General features: G+C 47.4%; 1 protein-coding gene across 3 annotated transcripts in view; it reads right to left on the bottom strand.

Moving 5' to 3' along the window:
- LOC146812352 (embryonic polyadenylate-binding protein-like) overlaps nt 1–11553 on the bottom strand; it is an 818377-nt gene extending 806824 nt beyond the window's left edge. For all 3 annotated transcript variants that reach the window (XM_085619346.1, XM_085619345.1, XM_085619347.1), the window contains exon 1: nt 11325–11553. The gene's annotated coding sequence lies outside the window, so the exon portion shown is untranslated. The remainder of the gene's footprint in view (nt 1–11324) is intronic.
- Nucleotides 11554–19740: the final 8187 nt, after the last annotated feature.

Below are 19740 nucleotides of genomic sequence, written 5' to 3'. Positions count from 1 at the left end.
GGACTACACCCCTGGAGTGCAGGCAGCCAGACAGGAGTTTGTACCAGCAAAAAAGTTACTGCAAGCTGCATCGGTGTCATATGCTATGCTCTACCCGGCCAAACTGAAAATAACGCACGAAGGGCAGGCGCATTTTTTCACGGACTCAAAGACGGCTCTAATTCACAAAGCATATTTGCAAATCAAAGCCTCAGCGGGATGGATCGGAGATCGCAGCAGTGACGTCGGGTCTTGAGGAAACAGACTGAACCTGGTGACATTGTATTCAATTTGCTGGTGGTGATGGGGCCTTTCCTTTTCTAAATGGTGGCAGCATTTACGCACAAATGTCGTTTTGATAACTGTTAAGTGGGCGAGGGGCGGAAGATGCTTTCCTGCGAGTTCCTGTTAACAGTCTCATAAGGTTACAGTCATTCACTGTTGATCAGGGTGTTGACACTGGTCACATATTGTTCAAGCGCACAGGCGGACCGATTTGTCTCAATCTGGCGACCTTACTTCGGCGGGAGTATTCGTTGCCGATCCGCTCCCCCAAGCGGGTATTCCCCAAATGTTTCGTTGGATGGTTACGGGGGTAGGGGGGTGTCGGTGTCAGTCTCAACCTAATTGGGAGGTTAGAGTGGGGGGAAAACAGCCTTTACCACGAAGCATTTTCTAAGCATTACGTTTACAACGGTACACTTACCTCGTAAACGTCTTCACAACGCGTAATGCTTCAACAACCATCTTTACCACGCAAGCAACGTCATCACGGAACAACGTCTTTCTAATCCTAAAAAATGCATCAGTCCGTTTTCAGTGTCGGCAGAGACCTGCGAAAAAGGCAAAAAAAAAAAAAGAAGAAAGGGGGCTGGGGTCTCCCCCCCCAAAAAAAAGAAAGAGCGGGGTAAAGGTAAAAATCGAGGTAAAGGCAAAGCGTAGAAAAAACATTCCGTTGTAACGCATGCGTGGTAAAGGCATGCGTTGCAACGGAATGCGTAGTAACGACATTCTAGAGTGGGTGGGGGAGGATGGGTGTGGTATGTGTTGTATTTTTGTTTTTTTATTGTCATTTTGAAATTGGTTGGAACAAGGGATGTGCAGCATGTTGGTTTACTCAGACTCGATGTTGGTAGCACCCCCCTATAGACGCTCGAGATAGGGCTGGGTTCAATAGAGATAGGGCTGGGTTCAATAATCACTGCTCTGTGTGGTAATGGGTGAGAGATTTCGCATGCTGACCTGGAATGTCAGAGGCCTCAATTCACCTAAAAAAGTAAGGCATGTGCTGGCCTATTTGAATCTACACTATCCACGTAGCCCTACTGCAAGAGACGCATCTGACAAAACACACTTAACGGGGCATAGCGGGGAGATGGGCGGGTTTTAAGTTGGCGGCTTCCTTCTCGTCATATGCACGGGGCACGATGATCTTGGTCAAAAGAGGGGTGGCATTTCAGCCAGCCTGTACGTACACAGATGAGGGCAGATGTGCAATCGTGCAGGGCAGGCTGGGGGGTGTGTTGGTTACCATAATCAATGTGTACGGACCTGTTGTGGATGACCCAGGATGTTTTGCTAGAATGTATGGTACATTGAGAACTTGGCCAGAGGCCACTGTTTTGTGGGGAGGGGGGGGGACTTGAATACATATTTAAACCCTGATTTAGATAAGTCCAATCCAATGTCTCATCGAACTTCCAAAGTAGCCAGGAGCATTGTCTGTGCCTTGGAGGAATTTGGGCTGCGTGATGTATGGAGAGTGAGGAATCCTCTGGCAAAAGAAGGGACGCATGCGACACCATTGCACAATAGCTGGTCGAGATTAGACTACTGGTTGGTGGTAGGGGAGGCCATGGACTGGGTGCGGGGGTTGGTGAATTTGCCGCGTACACTGTTGGACCATAATCCCGAGCAGATGAAGGTGGTAGTTCCGACGGCCTTGCGCCTCCCTTTTACATGGCGACTGCGTTCTGAGGCATTGCTAGACCCAATATATGAGAACACTGTGAGTGAGGCCATTGTACAATATTTTTCAATCAATAAAAGGTACAGTGGATGAGGCCTCGATGCTGTGGGAGGCATTTAAGGCAACAATTAGAGGGGTGTGCATTGGGGCTGCGATAGGTATCCTTAGGGACATCAGGACGCAGCTACAAAATACTGAGAGCGCTCTGCGAGAGTTAAGAGCGTAGTTATGCTGAGACTCCTGCGGCAGAGACGTTGGTCCGCATCAATGAGTTGGTCAAGGAATATGATAAGTTGGCTGATACGGAAATAAAGTACCTATAGCGTAGACACACAGCCCGCAGATATGGGGAGGGAGGACGACCTGGGTGCACACTAGCGACTAAGATCAAAGAGCGCACGGAACAGACACATATTGATATGATCACGGACGTACATGGGACGGAACACTATCACCCACAGGCCATCACAGAACAATTCCGGAGCTTTTATGCAGATTTGTACACTTCCAAGGGGGGTGCGATGGGAGGCCGAGATGGAGGACTATTTGGAAAATGTAGTATGTGCATGGTTAACGAACGCGCACAGGGAATACTTATGTATGCCCATCGATAAACAAGATATCAAGGAGGCGATCTCTGCACTTTCTAACGGCAAAGCACCCGGGCCAGATGGCCTTACGGTGGAATTTTATAAGCAGTACGTAGACTTACTCCCCCCACACTTATTAGAGATATACGCCGAGGCGCACGAGACCGGGAAGCTACCACCCTCTTTGCGACAAGCATTGATAATAACCCTGCTCCAGAAAGATAAGCCACCGGACAGGTGTGACTCCTATCGCCCACTGTCCCTGATCAATATAGATGCGAAGATATTGGCTAAAATCTTAGCGACTAGACTACAGCCCCTGAAGCCGCGTCTGGTGTTGCCTGACCAGTCGGGCTTTATTCCCGAGAGATCTACATCGCATAACCTCCGGACGGTCTTTTCCATGTTCCACATACTGGAGCCAAGCATGTCCGCGGCAGCCGTACTGCTGGACGCTGCGAAAGCGTTTGATTCGGTGTAATGGAAGTATATGGCGTTTGTTCTGCGGGCGGATGGGATTCCCACCATTATTTTTGCAGTTGATAGCGGTGCTATACGCAGCTCCGACAGCCAGGGTGCGAGTGGGCGGATTGACTTCAGACCCTTTTACTATAGAGGGGGGTACTCGCCAGGGATGTCCGCTGTCTCCACTACTGTTTGCTAGAATATTAGAGCCGCTGGTAGAGGCACAGGGAAACGGCATAAAATGTTACGTATCGTCCAGTAGCTATCTCACTATACGCAGACAACATGGTGCTTTTTGTGCGTGAACCATCTCGATTCCTGGCGCAGCTGCTACGGGAATATGTTCGCTTTGGCCACCTGTCGGGTCTCCTTGTTAATTGGGATAAATCCATCGCTGACGGAGTCCATTAAGCAGCCAGATATGGAGTTCCCGCTGGTGTGGTCCACGGATCCGGTTAAATACCTTGGAGTGTGGATCCATCGAGATCCAAACATAGTGATACGTGAAAACTATGGGAGGGCATACTCTAGGCTGGAGCAGCAGGTGGGCGTATGGGTTTCACTACCGATGTCACTCGCAGATCGCATTGCCTTAATTAAAATGCTGGTGTTGCCGCGGTTTCCGTACCTATTTATTAACATCTCAGTGGTGCTAACGACGGGCTTCTTTCAGAACATCCGAAGGGCTCTGATACGATTAGTGTGGGGTGGCAAAAATGCTCGTGTGAGCTGGCCGACACTCACCAATGGGTACGACCGGGGAGGCTTTGGAGCACCGGACTTTTATGCTTACTAAGTGCACAGGCGCAATACATATACTATTGGATGAGACCGCATGCGTACACTCCACATGTTGCGGTGGAAGATGGGGATGCTTCTCCGGTTCCGTTACACATTATAATAACGCATCAGGCGCGCGGAACTCCAAGAACCGAGATCAATGCTGTGGACGCAACTATAGCGGCATGGCAGGCGATAGGGCGGCTGGCACAGAAGCTACCGATATACGCACCAGCCATGTACATTGAGCATCATGCGGCGCTGTCGGTAACTCATGAGGCACCCTCGATGCGTTTGCTCAGAGAGGCAGGCTTCCAGCGGATGCAGGACATATACCAAGATGGGTCATTTGTCACTACAGATTCTCTTCAATACATTAGCAATTAGTCACTGCTATTCAGGTTTGCAATGCACAGGTTGCGGCAGGCGATCAGGGGACACTATACCACTTACCCTTTGGAACCTCCCAAGCTGTTAACTCTGCAGCTTGCCCTTACCAGTACAACTAACTATATCAGAGGAATTTCAATGGTTTTGTTCGAGTGAAATGTCCAGCTAACTATAACACCCCTAAAACCTATTGTTTTTTCAGTGAATTTCAAAGGTTTTTTAAATGCTAATTCCTAACTATATCAGGCCTGAAACCTATGTTTTTTTCAGTCAATTTCAAAGGTTTTGTAAATGACAATTTGTAATGTATTAATTGTTATACTGATTATTTTTTTATACTGATTTACTACATTTTTTAAACTATTTATTTTTAGATATTTTTTTAATGACACTATAATTACATTATACATTACAAAATATACTTTCTCAGAATGAATTACTTTAGTTTAAATACTTTGCAAATAGGCAATAGACTTAAGTACAGTAGTTACAGTTGTAGCAATGGGCAACAATTTCAAACACAATGCAACATTGAGCTCAATGTGAATTTCTAGTCAAATGCAATTAGTTACTTTATGGATTACTTTTCTAGCCACAGGACTGGATCCTAGATTCAGTCCTTGGACATCTCCTGTAAACAGTTGAGTAAAAGCGTTTTGGTTACTGTAGTGATTTTTAAGGAATATTATTGTATTTTAAAAGTTGACACTTAGAAGTATTTTCAAATAGAATCACCAATATTATCCGATGGCAGAAAATTCACTTAGCAGGTAAGTAGTGTTATCGTTACTTTTTCTTACTCAGTGGTGGATCCTGGATCCAGCACTGGTGAATCTCCTGTAAACAGTTGAAAGAAAGCGTTTAAGTCATACAGACGATTTTTTAGGAATATTTTTAGTTTGTGAAAACAGACACTTAGAAACTTTTCTGGTTAAAACCACACAATGGATTCCTATGGAAGGAAATACAAGTTACTGGTAAGTACGCTTAGAATTACTTTTCAGGGTCAGTGCTGGGCTTAAAGATGCAGCACTGGGTTCTCTCCTGATAACAGGCGAGTAAATAGGAATTCGTAGTTCGGCTGATTTTAGAGGAATATTTGTACAATGGTGAAGGAAGGGGGCGGGGATTGAGGTGACGTGTGCAAACACACCCTGTGGCACGTTTTAAGTTGGGGGATTAAGTCCCCGTGAATCCTGAGGTCCCCTGGCGGCCAACTAGCCCACCAGGTACCTCCACTATGCGCCAGGGAGCTGCGTTGCAGAGAGGTGTTCAGAGGCCACACCCCTTTTTACAACACTCTGCAACGCAACTCCGTGGCACTTAGTCGAGGTACCTGGTGGGCTAGTTGGCCCCTAGGGGACCTCTGGATTCAAGAGGAATGAATTCCCCAACTTAAAAGGCGCCACAGGGCGTGTTCGCACACATATCACCTCAGGCCCCGCCCCTACCTTCACCACTGTGCAAACGCGCCCCGTGGTGCGTTTTAGGTTGGGGGAATAAGTCTCCTTGAATCCTGAGGTCCCCTGGCGGCCAACTAGCCCACCAGGTACCTCCAGTAAGCGCCACGGAGCTGTGTTGCAGAGAGGTGTAAAAAAAGGGGCGTGGCCTCATTACACCTCTCTGCAACGCAGCCCCCTGGCGAATACTGGAGGTTCCTGGTTGGCTAGTTGGCCCTCAGGGACCCCCAGTACTCAAGGGGAATTAGTTCCCCCTCTGTAAATGCGCCAGGGGGCGCGTATGCAGAGTGGTGCAAGGAGGGGGCACGGCCTCCGGCCCGATCCTGTCTTTTTTTTTTTTAAGGGGGGCTGTGTAGCCCCCCTTCTTTTTCTAATGTATTGGCCCTGGGGACCCCATCCCCCAGGGCCAGCCCCCAATTTGTTTTAAAAAAAATTATATAATAATAATTCGGGAAGGGGGCCGCGTGTCCCCCCCTCCCGAGGCCATAATTTACCCTGGGGACCCCATCCCCCGGGGCATGGCCCTTTTATTTTGCAGGGGTGCTGCCTTGTCCCCCTTCTGTGGCCACTTATGGCCCCGGGGACCCCATCCCCCGGGGCAGTTTTTTTTTTTTTTTGCATAAAAAAAAAAAAAAAAAAAAAAAAAATAGGCGGGGGGCCGCGTGGCCCCCCCCTCCCGGGCTACTACTAGCCCCGTGGACCCCATCCTCCCGGGGCGGGCCCTCTTCGTTGGGGGCTGTGGGGGGTCCCCATGTGGAAAAGCAATCTGCTTTGCTTCATTGAAGCGAGAGCAGGTTTCCCTGCCCTTGCTTCAATGAAGCAAAGCAGTTTGCAATGACAGGGCGGGAGCCGTGAGGCTCCCGCCCGGTCATTGCAAGCAGCAGTGTTCCGGGGGTGGGCACCCGGGACCCTGGTGTCCCCCGGTGTCAGCAGGCAGTGGCGCTAAGTGAGGGCACCATAGAGAAAGGATTCTTAGCTTGTACTTGGGCAGCACAACATTTTTTACAGTTCTTATGGGGTACGAAGTTTGTACTGAGAACTGACCAGAACCCATTGGTTAACATGGCTGCGGGTGATGGAAGAATGTTAACAGCTAGGTTAGCGAGATTGGCTGCTAAATTGCAAGAATATCAATGTGTGGTGAAATATGCCCCTGGGCGTGCTAACGTACAAGTGGATTGTAGGTCACGGTTACCGGTTGTGGATAAAGTAAATTTAAAGGAGGAGGCGAAAGGCGACGTGGCATACACCCTGTATGATGTTAACAAGTGGTGTGTAAGTTTAAAAAAACTAAACCCAAATCTAGAGACAGATGGAGGGAAGCCATGCAAGTTGACTGCGTTCTAAGAGAGGTTCAAACCTATTTGAGTAAAGGTTGGCTAGAGTAGAGGAAATTGAGTGGTGAGCTGGCATATTTTGTCAAAGTCAAGGAGGAACTAATGATTTCTGATGGTACAGGTAGAGATGATAAAATTGTTCCACCACAGAAATTAAGAGAATCAATTTTATCAGATTGGCTCATGAAAAGCCATATGGGAGTGTCTACCACAAAGAGAAATACATGAATTCTATTGGTGGCCTGGTGTAGATGGTATGATTGGGTTAGGGACTGCAGTCCCTGTGCGAAAAGTGACAAGTCTGCTAAGCCGTTAGCTGTTGATGTGGGTCCTACTGAATATGTTCAAGGTCCATGGCAGGGATGAATGTTCTGAGAGGTGGTGGCCCGCTGTGTTAGCAGGTCACACGCGGGTTGCACAGCGTATGCACATTGGTATTTCCAAATTAATACTCATCCACCATAGTAGTCCAAATTTTATCAGATTTACTTCCTTCTAAACATTTTATTATGGGGAGAATTTGGGGATTAACACAGCAGGTCACACACAATGTACTGTACTTTTCTAGTTGAAGTTGGAAGTTATGTTGGGAGATTAAGGATTGTTGATTAATCGGAATGTTTAGTAATTTGTTTGCTATGGAGACAGATAATTTAAACAAATTATTATTATTATTATTTTTTCGTGGTGTTTATACATCTTTACAATTTATAGCTACTCCCGAGGAAGGTTTTGCTAAAACCGAAATGCATTGAGTAAAGGAAATGTACCGAATCTGGTGGATGTTTGGAAATTCGATACATATTCATGTATAGGCCTGGATGGGCAATACATTGAATGTAAAAACCAAAAATGCCAGGAATTTCATCTTTTGATGTGATGTCTCTACAAAATGGATAAAATATGTTTAAAAGGAAATAAATATGATAAAAATTGGACTACTATGGTGGATGAGTATTAATTTGGAAATACCAATGTGCATACGCTGTGCAACCCGCGTGTGACCTGCTAACACGGTGGGCCACCACCTCTCAGAACATTATGCCCTGGTGTGAAAGGAACGGCGCACCATTCACAGGTCCTTCACGCAAAATTGAAAAAAAAAGGAGATATTCTTAGAGTAATGTGAAATACACAAGGTGTGCTTCAGGACATTCTCTGTCAGGGATTAGGGATTGACATATTGCTGGAATGTTATCTGGTAAGGACATGTATGCCACGGTGGCAGTGGATTATTTCACCAAATAGCCGGAGTTGAAAATTGTAGCAAAGGTTACATCCTTGCAGGTAATTGAATTTTTAGATTACATTTTTTGTCGTGAACGGTTACCGGAGGAACTTCTATCTGATAATGGCCCACAATCTGCAAGCAAGTAAATGGCCAGTTTTTAACCCGTTTGCCGCGGTGTAAAATCCGCCGTGGGCGTTTCCGTGCATGGACGGGAACGCGTCAGCCAACGGACGTGCGCAGCACTACGGAGGTAGTGCTCGCGACGGCCGACGCACGCATCGAAGGGGTAAAGAAGGTGTGGTGTTCAACACAAAAGAGCATCTAATTATCATCCCCAGGCAAATAGTCAAGTTGAACGTTTTAATAGGGTAGTCAAAGAATCTATTTAGTTGCCCATAAATAGTGATTTACAGTGGAGGGCCACCTTATTGACATCCAGAACGTCACCTAATTTGGTCACAAGATTGTCCCCGTTTGAGATGTTACGGGGTAGGAAGCCAGGGGCTAAACTTATGCAGTGGTGGTTGACTAAATGGTATGATCCAGTGAAGTTGGTTGAAATTTTAAGTAGAGCGGTAAGAGTAGACCGAGGCAGAATATGGAACTTCAGTCTAATTTCTGTGTGTGAGGTGTTTCGGTGAAAGGAAATTGATTGACAGACGTGGTGAATAGCGTCACGTGCGTATGACGATTATGGCAAAGTGGTGGATGACAGTAGTACCAGGTAGGGAATATAGGTGGGGTGAGTCTAGGGATGCTGGTGAGCTAGTTGCAGACCCCAGTGGTGTGAGTGATGGTTTAAGACTACAAGTAGTGTTGAACTTGAAGGAGTGCGAGATGCCTAGAACACATGGTACGATTCAAAGTACTAGTGTCGAGGAAACCAGTTGATCACTATACAATCAAGGAAGAACAAGATGTAGAGGTGTGGAAAAGTACTCAAGTAAAGAACAATCCCAAGAAATTGAAGGATTGTGTGCAGTATTAAGGAATCCTTTATATACATATTAATTTCTTTAGATTGTATTTTTAAATAGTCATATTCAGAATTCTTTTTGTTTCTACAGGGCAAGGCGTGTAGTGTTCCTAACGGAATGTTGGTGGATGGCAGCGGTTTGGGGGTTACGTGAGGCTTCTCGGCAGGGACAGTTATCAGCTGTTGGGAGCTAGCCGGGTGAATGTCAAGCGGTCTACCCTAAACAGACTTAATTGACCCCACATTGTAGGGACCCCTTCTTTGCTACACTATCCACTGAATGAGGTTAAACAGAACCTAGTATGAACGGGGGTCAGCGTGCTCATTTTGAAATTGCACTCTAGCTGTTGAGCTAGGCTATGTGAAGCAGGAGATTTTACAACAAACTACGTGTTTATCCCAGCACAACACTTCCATCCCACCTACTGGGGTTGGCTCAGATTGTTAGTCTGCCATCTTTGAGGAACTCAGGGGCATGTTATCAAGACAGGCGATAAAATTATCGCCGTTTTAGGTTAGATGTCCTTCACATCTAACATGGGCTACAATTGGAATTCCATAGAGCATATTATCAAGCCCATTATCGCCGTTTTAGCAGCAGTTTTCTGCCGCTAAAGCGGCGATAATTTTATCGCATGTCTTGCTAATATGCCCCTAAATAGGTTGCCCCTCTACCACTAGAATATCCTCTGCCCGAATTTTCTGTCAACATAACACATACTTGAGACTCCTGCCCACTCTTGGGACTCATCTTAAATACTCACTCACAAGAAGTATAGTCTTAGGCCAGGCAATCTCAACACAAGCTTGTCTCCATATTGGGACTCAGTAAAGCCAACCTGCCTTGTTTTCACTTCAAATAGAAACCCCATGTGGGGCCGCTGTTAAATCGCTCTATCACACCTTTCTCGCAGCTAAAGATTTTTCTTTGAGCTATTTAACTTGGGAATCCGCATACATTGTCTCGCACAGCCTATACTTGGCTTTATCAGTCTCCGGGGCCTTCTTGGATTCCTGTTCTTTAGGTTTTAGGGGCTCCCCCCCTCATGAGCTGGCCTCGCTCTAAACTTAAGAGTCTGCAGTCACAAGACAAGGAGTCTCCCACTTCACATTCTAGTTAAAGCAGCATCTATTTTGAAAATGTTTTCCAAAACAGGCACACTGAAGACCTACCAATACGCTTCCGCTCCGTTTAAAAGCAACCTATGCGGATTCCTGGAAACACTTAAGGTTGCTATCATATTGCGAATTTGGAGACACTTTAAATATGTCACCAAATTACCCATCGGTCTCTCGGCACCTATGAAATTCTCAGGTTAACGCTCAAGCTGCTGGACAGTTTATTGTCCACTCACGCGGGAAACAGTTCAAGGCCTCGCAAACGTGCAATTTTCCTGACTGTAAATAAACACCACTCGTCACTAGCAGCCGGCTTTCTCTAGTCTCTTAGTTGGAAAGATTAATCCGTATGTGCTGCGTTTAGTATGCCCTCAAAATGGCATGCTTACTGTTTATTAAGCAATTCGCCAACGACCCCTTTGAAAAGTTTGACTTGCTCACGAAACGGACGCCGAAATACTCATCAGCTGATGGAACGGTAATAACCACCGGTTAGAGAGGTTGAATCACTACTCAGCCTTTCGTTCTTCAGAAGACGTTTACACTTCGAAAACTGGTTCACAAGCGTAGTATGCATTTAATCTGTTTTTAAAATGTTTCCCTACGTTTGAGACTGTCAGCGTTTGAGACTGTCAGAAATTAAGTAAAATTAAATTACAAACGCTTGCTCTATATTAAAAAAAATAATAATTAAAACAAGAAATCCTAAATTGAGGCAATAATTCTCCCTAGAAAATAAAACACAAATAACTACACACAGCTCCCCTTAAATTCAATAAAGCGAACACCACCAGAACTCAGTTTAGCATTAACTAGAAGTACTAAATATCGTAACAAGCCAAAACATTAAACAGTTCCATTTTCTTGCAAAATTAGAAAAAGCCCAGCAGGCTCCTTCATAGGGACACAAAGAATTAACAGGAGGCGTCCATAAAAATATATATTATATATATATGTCTTTTTTTTTTTAGCCAAATGCACGATATATCCTCCCAATTCAGTTAGAGGTTCACAAACAAGTGCCTTACCTCCTGCCCGGAGGTCGAAAAACCTGAATTCCTCTGCTTTTCTTTGAACTTCAACCAATTTCAACAAGTGAAGACAAAGAAAACGGAAAATAAACGCGAATTTTATAGTGATTGACAGACTTGGGGACCAAACTAGAAGTTTCTTAGTGTTTGTGCTTCCCCGCGAATCCTGCGATTGGTTACAATAAATGCCCGTCCAGGAAAATAAATCCCACCCGTGCTGAAAGAGACCGCCCCTTCTCCCGGAAGTGATTGTTCGGCCTTGCGTGGGCTGTCGCTCTAGGCAGGGGCGTGTTTAAATACTCACTCCCGTGCTATAAATCTAGATAATTTCCGTCGCCAAAAACCTCTGCTCTATGGGTTGGATAATAAGATTACGAGGCCGACGCAGTCTACAGAGGAAACCTGTGATTGGTTGGCAAATAGAGGTCTCTGCGTTTTCTTTCGGGCCTTCGTCGTTTTTAGGTGTCGGACCCTGGGTAAGTGGACAAAAAGGGGGACGTTTCAGTTTGCCTCACGAGGTCCCTTGATTATACGCTGCCCACAGTGCAATGGGAGGCATACACTGCACAAATACCAATTATTTTAGTAGAAATCAAGACCCCCAAAACGCTTTTTTTATGTTAATGTGTAAACAGTGGGGTTTGCGGATCCATATGGCCTCTGCTGCAACTGATTAGACGCACTGATGCTGCAGGAGTTTTTAATGGTTTTCTCATACATGGGATTTTGCAATCTCTGTATAAAAAACCTCTAATTTCTTTGTAATTAGGTGACGTGATATACCCAGTTGCCAGACATGCCGACCTAACAGGAAAGTAGGGGATTTTCGGGGGAAATGTATTTCTCCCATTGACTTCTATTGAAGCAGACGCAGGTAAAGTCAGGAGACCGCTACAATAAAGCTATTTTTAGCTTCAAGAAACTCTCCCTGATTCGGGTCTGAGTCGCCTATTATAAAGAATCTACAGAACGGAACTGTAATTAACACGTTACTTACCTTTTGGTAACGCATTATCTGGTAGAGACTCTATCTAGCTGCAGATTCCTTACCTTTGAATTCCCCAGGCATCAGGCTGGATCCGGAAACTTTTGCTGAGCAATACCATTTGTGCGCGTCGTCTGGTGGCTCCATTTGGCTTCGCATGTTGTCGGTAGCGTCGGTTATGATGTCGCGTTGTCTACATAGGCCCCACTCAGGCGCAGAGCCACGAAGTGACTGACGTAAACGTGTGCAAAACTACGGCCCTGAAAGGGGAGACACCCTAGACCTACAACATCCATCCGCAAAGCGGGGAGGCATGTGTGGGGCTGTAAGGATTCTGCAGCTAGAGTCTCTACCAGATATTAGAACAATGGAATGTTGGAAGCTCCATTTAAAACAATGGAGTGCTCCGGGCTTATAATGGCTGGTATAAGCCCGGAGCTCCAACAATCCAATGCTTATTTGTGGCTGTGAACAAAGGCTTCAGGGAACCTGAGGGGATTTCAATGAAGCCTTTGTTTAATTTGTTAGAACATTCTGCCCTCTAGTGGCATAATGTTCTTTGTAGCAGCGGGCCTTTAATAGCCGGTATAGCCCTGCTACGAAGGGCTATAAGGCTATAATGCGTTACCAAAGGTAAGTAACTTGTTCATCTGAGAGAGACTTCTAGCTGCAGATTCCTTACCTTTGAATCGAATACCCAAGCCATACCATCCCAGCGGTGGGTTGCGGATTCATAATTAGACTAAAATGTCTTGCAGGACTGAGCGGCAAAGTGCCCGTCCCTGCGCACTTGACCATCAAGGCAATAATGTTTTGCAAACGTGTGCAATGATGCCCACATCGCTGCCTGACATGTCTTGGACTGGGACACCCCAAGCCAATGCCCTAGTTGCAGCCTTTCCACTGGTGGAATTGACCCTTATTTCCTCAGGGGGCTGCTTCTTCCCCAAGGCATAACACATTTTAATGCAGAGAACAACCCTGCGAGAGATGGTTCTTTTCTGCACTGCCTTTCCCTTCTTTGCTCCAACATACCCAACAAAGAGTTGGTCATCCACCCGGAACTCTCTTTTGCGGTCAAGGCAGAATGACAACGTCCTTTTTGGGTCCAGACGATGGCGACGCTCCTCTTCCTAAGAGGGATCAGGGGGAGCAAAGAAGGTGGCCAAAGTGATGGACTGACCCAGATGGAATGGGGTCACAACCTTTGGTAAAAATGATGCCCTGGTGCGAAGCACCACCTAGTCCGGAAAGGACATAAGATAAGGAGGTGAGCTGGATAACACCTAAAACTCCCTCACCCTCCGGGCCGATGACATCGCCACTAAGAAGGCTATTTTGATGGTCCATATCCAGAGGCGACAATTGTGCAAAGGCTGGAAAGGAGCGCACATTAGGTAAGTGAGGATCAAATTAAGGTCCCATTGTGGCATAATAAAGGGCGTGGGGGGAAACAAGTGAGTCAGCCCCTTTAGAAATCTATTTACCATAGGAGATTTAAAGAGAGAAGGTTGGTCAGGCAGTCGCACAAGAAAGCAGACCGAGCAGAAAGTTAACCCTTGAGAGTTCCCAAAGCAGAGCTCTGCTGGGTAAGGGTCAGAATGAACAAAAGGACAGTAGAAAGAGGATCAGAAAGAGGGTCAATAGACCTTTCTGTACAGTATAATACAAATTTCTGCCAACGGCAGGCGTATACCGACTTAGTGGAGGGCCGCCAGAATAACATTACAGACTTCGGGATGAAGGTCAAAAGCCATCAACTGCCGCCACTCAATCTCCACGCATGGAGGCGCAGAGATGACAGGTTTGGCTGGAGAACCCTCCCCTCCTGCTGCAACAGAAGATCCTCCCGAAGGGGCAGCCTGATTTGAGGATCGACACTCCTGCTCAGAAGCTCTGGATACCAGGCTCTCCTTGCCCAGTCCGGCGCCACATGGATGACTTGGGCCTGGTCGCTCCTGATCTTCTTCAGATCCCTGGGCAGGAGTGGTATGAGCGGAAAGGCGTACAACAGGCCTTCGCTCCACTTCCGATGAAACGCGTCGCCGAGCGATAGCCGCCTTGTAAACTCCAGCCCGCAGTACGGCTGACATTGTGCGTTCTTTTCAGAGGCTAACAAATCTAACCAAGGTTCTCCCCTCTACTGAAAGAGACCATGCGCCACCTCTGACTGGAGATGCCATTCGTGATCCGCTAGGCATTGACGGCTGAGATCGACTGCCCTGGCGTTCAGAGAACTTGCCAGGTGTTGAACTACCAGGGTTATGCCCTGATGTTCCAGCCACGTCCAGAGACGCAGGGCCTCTCGACAAAGGGTCCACGACTTCACCGCACCTTGCTTGTTGCAGCACCACATGGCGGTGGTGTTGTCCGTGAACACCTGCACCAACTCCCCCTTGACAGAGGGAAGAAATGCTTTCAATGCTAAGCGAATCGCTCAGAGCTCCAACATGTTTAAGCGGAGCCCCGTCTCCGCCGGAGACCAGTAACCCCTGATCTCCATCGCTCCCAAGTGGCCTCCCCATCCCAGAAGTGACGCATCCGTCACAATTGTGAGATCAGGTTCGGGAAGGGAGAGAGGTCTGTCTTTGACCCAATCTCGGTTAGTTAACCACCACTGCAGATCCTTCGCAGTTCCTTCCGAGATCTGAACCATGTTGGTGAGATTCCCCTGATGCTGTACCCATTGGAACTTGAAGTCGCACTGCAGAGCCCGCATACGCCATCTCCCGTGTCTTACCAACAGGATGAATGAGGCCAAACAGCCACAGAGTCAACCTCACTGAAATCCTGGATAGAGGCTGAAATATCGGAATCATAACCTGAATATCCTGGACTCGCTGCTCGGGAGGATAAGCCCGAAACTGCACTGTGTCCAGAACAGCTCCAATGAAAGGGAGCATCTGAGAAGGAGTCAGGTGTGACTTAGGCACGTTTATAGAGAACTGCAGCGAATGCAGGAGGTCCGCCGTAGTCTGAAGGTGGGAGAGGACTGTCTGGGGCGAGGATACCTTCAACAGCCAGTCGTCGAAGAAGGAGAAGACTGAAACCCCTAACCTGTGCAGATGAGCTGCAACCACGCCATCACCTTGGTGAACACCCGAGGGTCACTGGTAAGGCCGAAGGGGAGCACGGTAAACTGAAAGTGCTCATGGCCTACCTTGAACCGCAGGTAACGCCTGTGGCCCGGCAGGAAGGGAATGGAATGTGAAAATAGGCATCCTGCGGGTCCAGCGCTACCAACCAGTCTCCTTGTCTAAGGCAGACAAGACCTGAGCCAATGTGAGCATTTTGAATTTCTCCTTTTTGAGGAGGAGATTGAAAGTTCCAAGATCCAAAATGGGCCGAAGCTCCTTGTTCTTCTTTGGAATCAGAAAGTAGCGGGAATAACAGCTACTGCGCACTTTAAGGTCTTCCGATCAAAGCCTGGTCTGTATTCCTAGAGTTTTAAGAGCTAGAGCAGGAGGTTGCTCTTTTCGTAGTCTTCCTGCGAAACTATGGAATTCGCTCCCAGTCTCTATTAGAGGGATCCAGATCATCTTGCATTTCGTAAAGCCATAAAGACCTGGCTCATCCCGGCGTAACTTCTTCCCTCCATGCTCACTCTCACTGGCTTTGGTGGCGCTGGGACGCCCCGTCACTGGGGCAGCCATGCGCATTACAAATCCGACTATTATTATTATTATCACTGCCTACTTCTGAAACTGGAACCCTTTCTATAGCTCCTTTGGCCAAAATAGCTGTAACTTCCTCTTGGAGCAGCTTTAAGTGATCCTCCGCCAGCCGTTCCAGCCTTGGCAGAATAGTAGGAGGAAAAGAAAGAAAAGGAAGAGAATAGCCCTCCTGGACAATCTGCAAGATCCACTTGTCTGTTGTAATAGATCTCCAGCGGGGGAGATGATTACGAATTCTCCCACCCATTGGAGTAGTGTGGTCCTGCAGAATCAGCCTAGGAGTGCTTGGCTGCTGGAGCAGTATGGCAGACGACTTCTGACCTCCATTCCGAGGATAGAATGTACAGCAGCTACGCACGGCTTGGGTAGTCTGTGCGGGATGGTGGCTAGGATAGGTCTGACGCAGCTGGAAACCCCTTCCATTGCCACAAAAGGGGTGAAGGGAAGACTGACCACGAGGAGTGGAGGAGAGGCCCAAGGATCTGGCCGTAGCTCGAGAGTCCTTGAACCTGACAAGGGCAGAGTCCGCCTTTTCCCCATCAAAGGGCATGTCCATCAAATTGACTTGGGCAGACAGAAGTACGAAGCCAGGCGTGGCGTCTCAAGGCGACTGTTGTTGAAATAGACCTGCCCAGCGAATCGGTCATATCCAAACCACACCGAATGGTGAATTTTGCCGCATCTCTCCCGTCCTTGACAGCCTGGGAGAGCACAGCCCGGGTCTCCTCCAGGACTTGTGGCAGCACTTGCGCAACCGTCTCCCAAAGAGAGTGGGAGATTCACCGACTGCAGTGCCAGACTGGAGGAAGAAAACATCTTCTTCCCCAGTGGGTCCAGTCTCTTGGATTCCCTATCCGGAGGGGCGGAAGGAAATGCACCCTGGGCAGTAGAGTCCTGCACCACCAAACGTTGAGGGGGGGGGTGTTGGCTGAGGAACATTAGGTCGCCCGGAGCTGGGCGATGTCGGTGTGCAATCGTCCTGTTCACAGGAGCCCCTTTGCTGGGCTCGGACCAAGTTCCTAGTAGGACGTCTGTTAGTGCCTCATTAAAGAGCAAGAGGGTTTCAGAGGTGGAAGCCCCAGGTTGAAGCACTTCGGTCAGGAGATTAGTCCTGACCTGCACTGAAGGCAGTTCCAGTCCAAGGACCTCAGCTGCCCCCTTAACCACCATAGCATAGGACGCCCCCTCCTCCGTAACTGCTGTAGGTGGAGAGAGCATGCAAGAGTCTGGGGAAGTATCTAGACCACTGGCTTCCCCAAGTTCCCCATACCAATCCATTGTCTTCTCAGAGCCAAACGGGTTCTCTAAAGGGTCTCCAGACTCCTCCCATTTCTCTCCTGAGCCTAGCACGCCAACAAAAAGCTCAGGCGACAACATAGAACCTCTGGGTTCTGTCAACGTTGGAATCGGGGTCGAACAAATCCGTTCCAGCTCCGTGTCATCAGGGATGAGGATGGGGCTTGCTCCACCGATAGCCGCTGGAATCGGGTTCGACGCCGGGGAAGGTCGCGTTGGCATGACAGGCGTCGAACCAGATCCGAGATCGCCCCCTGAGGCCCCACCGGCGCTGTGGCCAAAGCCGATGATGTCGAAGCCAATGGGGCCCCATCCGAACCTGCGGGCCCAAGGAGCTCACCAACGGGGTCGTTCTGCTCAAATACCCAGAGCATGGCCTAGTAAAAATCCTTAATTTGAGCAGGAGTCACTCTGGATCCCGGAAATGGAGGGAGGCACGAAGTCGACTCTGGCTCCGGCTCCGCAGAACCGTGCCTAGAGCGTCGGTGCTCCTTACCTCTTTCAACGACAGACGCCAGTTGTGGTGAAGTTGAAGTTCGCTTAGACGACTTCCGTCTTCTTGTGCCTCTTCCCTGAGTGTCCAGATTACCTCGAATGGGAGGAAGAGGACTTGGGGCTCCGAGAGTGATCCCGCGACCTTCTCTTCTTAGAACGGGATCGTGACGACCTCCGGAGTCTTGCTCAACGGTGTCGACTGCCGGGCTACGAGCAACTTTAATATCCACTCCCTCAAGGTTTTAGGAGCCATCGTCTGGCAGTCTGAACACGACTTTGAATCGTGGTCGCGTTCAAGACACCACAGACCTAAGCGGTGGGGATCGGTAACCAACAAGTTCCTCACGGTTTAAAACCTGTCTTCCTACCTGACATCCCTCGCACACGCAGTTGTCAAAAATTTCGACACAAGTCGAGAAAAAAGCCTGCCAAAAAGTGGCAGAGGGGTAGCTCTTCCCGAATCGGCGCTTAACTGGCACGGAAAGAAAAGAACGGACGTCCCCACGCCTGGGTTGCGCCTATGTAGGCACGCAACGTAAAAAGTGGTGCTACCGATGTCATTAATGACGCGGAGCCAAATGGAGCCACACGACGTCGCGAGCAAGGGGTATTGCTCAGCAAAAGTTTCCGGATCCAGCCTGACGCCTGGGAAATTCAAAGGTAAGGAATCTGCAGCTAGAAGTCTCTATCGGATAAGTGATTATAGTTGAGTTCTGACTCCACAGTCCCTGCAACCAGCTCAGATCAGAAAGCATAATTAACCTCTTAACTACTGAGGCTTTTTTTATCCTAGTGCAGAACCCTTTTTTGGCTATTTGGGGTACTTTGTGAGTTGGCTTTTATAATTTTTTTTATTTCCATATAAGGTGTCCACATCAAAGCTGGACCATCCTTTTCTCAACATCCTGGGGATTCTAAAGGTACCTAGGGTTTGTCTATTCCCCTGGAGGGGACCGAGACAATTGGCAAAATATAGCTACATTTTGAGTTTTGGGTGAAAATAGGAAAAAAGTGCTCAGTCAAAAAAAAAAATTCCCCCTAAAAAGGGCTCCAACAAAACGTTTGCTGTGTTAAAGTCATCTTCACAGCTTTCAGAAGCATGCAGAGCTGAATCAAAAAAACATTATTTACCATAGTGTTATCATTGTCAACCTACTTCCAGCTTGTGGTGAAAACCAATGTGAACCCCAAGGGTGATCCGGGAAAGCTATAGATGTCTGAAAAGTAGACAGAATTCTGAATTAAGCAAGGGGCCACGTGTAGACCCCTTAAGTTTCTCCCACAGAAACTAACTGTTGAAATGAAGAAATATTGAAAATGAGTAGGAAAAACCCCGCTATCTGTGACATTTTCATGTGTAGCTTTTTGTCACGAACGATTTACAAAAGCAATATACCATTACATCCACTAGAACCTTCTGGTTGCAGTTATATATAGGGTTTGAAGGTTGTCCAAGAATCCAAGGTACCCCACAGCCAACAACTGAGCTGCAGCACACAATGTTTTTTTCATTTTTTGTATAACATAGTCCATTCATATTGTGAAATACGTAGAGTGAATATGGGAATCAAGGAAAACTATGTATTTCTGAAATGGGCACCAGATGTTGCATTTAGGAGTAGTGGTGATTTGTACTACTCTGAATTTAAGGATACCCATACCGGCATGTGATTTAGAGGGCATTTTTTAAAAATGTTTTCATTCTTAAACAATGGCTTACATTTGGAAGGAACAAAGGCAACAAAATCTATTGAGTACTAACAAATCTTAAACAATTCTATGTTCCCACATGTCTTTCGATAAAAAGGTTACCTCACTTGTGTGGGTAGGCTTAGAGCATGTAATAGGAAATGGGCCAAAAAGCAACATAGACACGTCAAATCTTTCCACTGAAAAGTCACCCCTTTTTTTGCAATGTGTGTAGCTGAGGCTTTTGGGCCCTAGCTCAGTCAGCACCAAGGAA

Source organism: Triturus cristatus, chromosome 7, assembly GCF_964204655.1.
Source record: "Triturus cristatus chromosome 7, aTriCri1.1, whole genome shotgun sequence".
NCBI lineage: Eukaryota > Metazoa > Chordata > Amphibia > Caudata > Salamandridae > Triturus > Triturus cristatus.
Note: the sequence above shows the minus strand (reverse complement) of the source record. Positions and strands in the feature narration are given on the sequence as shown.